Raw genomic sequence first — 2,500 nt, 5'->3', positions numbered from 1 at the left:
AATTATGAAAACAGAGAAAAATTATGGCATCAAACCTGTTTTCTAAGGAGTGTCTGTCGGAATATTTGTACTCTGTTCATTTTCTGCTTGCTGTTTTTTTTGTTATAATTATAGTTATCTTTGTTCTTATTATTATCATCCTTATCATCATAATCATCATCCTCATACTCATCATTAAATAATCATCCTTATCCTCATCCTCATCATCATAATCCTCCTCCTCCTCCTCATCATCATCACCATCATCACCATCATCATCACCATCATCATCATCATCATCATCATTATCACTATCACCATTATCATCAAATAATTCTCCCCCTCATCATCATCATCACTATCTTCATAACCATCACCATCATCAATTTTACCATTTATGTTATTGCAACTGCTATTATCATCATAAATTATACTATACTTTTCATTTTAAATCTTTGTCATTATGTTATCATTATCATCGCCATTCACATGACCCCTTTTATCAATATTACTACTAATATGATTATCATAGCTATTACTATTGTCATCACTATCATTATCATTCTTCTATTCCTTCCTCCTCTTCTTTTTGTTGTTGTTAATATCACTTTTTACCAGTATTATTATCATTTTATTTTCTATTCTTCTCTCTTCTTTTTTTTTATTAATTCATTTTATCATTATTATTATTATTATTTATTATTATTATTATTATTATTAATTGTTATTATCATTGTTATTATTATTATTATTATTATTATTATTATTATCATTATTATTATTACTATTGTTATTATTGATCATCATCAACACTATTGCTGTTAACACAGCAGTAACATCAATAACAATGTAACTTTTATTTTTCTTAACACTTGTAAGATACGTAACAGACTACCCGTCACTCAGGTGGAAATGGGTGACCGGAAGTTGGCAACGTCAGTAAAGTTTCCGGTTTACGATTAATGTATATTGCCATTCAGTATTGTGTCGACGCACCACAGGTCATTTAAGGTACACAATATCCACATTGCATATATGTTTAAATATAATTCAGTTTTTTTTTTTTTTTTGCAAAATTACTCGTTCTAACTAGTGGTGATACAACTAACGGCCAATGTTGTACGGTCGTTTTACAGGGTACCTTTCACTTTGCATAGAACTTTCTCAAACCAAGTACTTCCAACGTTTGCCAATGATTAAAACACACTCGAGAGCAGTAAAACGCAAAAACCCAAAACATTTGATCAACTGGAAACCCCACCAAGGTCAACCCTACGGTAAAGATGACTTGCTTGTATCAGCTTAAACTACTCTGTAAAGCAACTCTGCGCCGATATTGCTACACAGAGCCGATAGACGTGGTGAGAATGGTACACAGAACGACACTGGTATACTATATAGTCTTGTATAACTAACCAACACTAAGGGGAGTATTACTGGCAGAGAGAAGAGGAGGAAGGGGAGGAGGAGAACGAAGAGAAAGTGGAGGTAGGGGAGGAAGTGGAGGTAGAGGAGGTAGAGGAGGTAGGGGTGGGAGGGGAGGAGGAGGAAGAGGAAGGGGAGGTAAGGGAGGTAGGGAAGGAAGGGAAGAAGAAGAAGGAGGAGGAGGAGGAGGAGGAGGAGGAGGAGGAGGAGGAGGAGGAGGAGGAGGAGGAGGAGGAGGAGGAGGTGGAGGTGGTGGTAGTGGGGGCAGGGGAGGTAGAGGTGAGGTATTATCAAACGCGTTTCTGCCTCGCTGCCAGTCTCGTAGTGGCGCGGGAGTGTAGAGTGCTTGAGAGGCTCTGGAACTAGGAAAAGAGTGCGAAATTGTTTGCTGTTCCTGTTACTGTGACGTGGCTCCTCCTCCTCCGGCCTTCTACTGAAAGCTTTAAGGTCAGGATTTTGTCATTTCCTTGCAGGATTATGAATTTAACCGTGTTTTTGGCAGATCGATTTGGTTTATGTAAAAGGGGTGGCCTGATATTATTTTTTTAGGGTTCATTCGCTTGGTGTGTGTGTGTGTGTGTGTGTGTGTGTGGTGTGTGTGTGTGTGTGTGTGTGTGTGTGTGTGTGTGTGTGTGTGTGTGTGTGTGTGTGTGTGTGTGTGTGTGCGCGCGCGCGCATGAATGTACACGAACATATATATATATATATATATATATATATATATATATATATATATATACATATATATATGTATATATATTCATGTTTATGTGTGTCTATATATGTTTATATATGTAAATATACACACCACACTCGTATAGATATATGTGTATATATCTATATATATAGACATAGATCGATATGTAGATAGATAGAGATTTATAAGGTGAATTTTATGTACATCTACTCAAATCTTTGTATATAGCACATACAATATATATATATATATATATATATATATATATATATATATTATATATATAATTATATATATAATTATATATATTATATATATTATATATATTTATATATATATATATATTAATATATATATATATATTATATATTTATATATATTATATTTTATATATATGTA

General features: G+C 34.1%; 1 protein-coding gene across 2 annotated transcripts in view; it reads left to right on the top strand.

Annotated features, from left to right (window-relative positions):
* Nucleotides 1-2,500, top strand: part of LOC119578656 (sodium-coupled monocarboxylate transporter 1-like) — a 21,702-nt gene that overhangs the window by 2,742 nt on the left and 16,460 nt on the right. Inside the window, exon 1 of one of the 2 annotated variants that reach the window (XM_037926219.1) lies at nt 1,704-1,851. The exons of the other annotated variant lie outside the window; for it this stretch is intronic. The gene's annotated coding sequence lies outside the window, so the exon portion shown is untranslated. Of the gene's footprint in view, nt 1-1,703; nt 1,852-2,500 lie in introns of those variants that run through there. 2 annotated transcript variants of the gene reach the window in all.

This window comes from Penaeus monodon, chromosome 11 (genome assembly GCF_015228065.2).
Source record: "Penaeus monodon isolate SGIC_2016 chromosome 11, NSTDA_Pmon_1, whole genome shotgun sequence".
NCBI classification, from domain to species: domain Eukaryota; kingdom Metazoa; phylum Arthropoda; class Malacostraca; order Decapoda; family Penaeidae; genus Penaeus; species Penaeus monodon.
The sequence above is the reverse complement of the archived record's forward strand: the minus strand, read 5'-3'. Positions and strand labels throughout refer to the sequence as shown.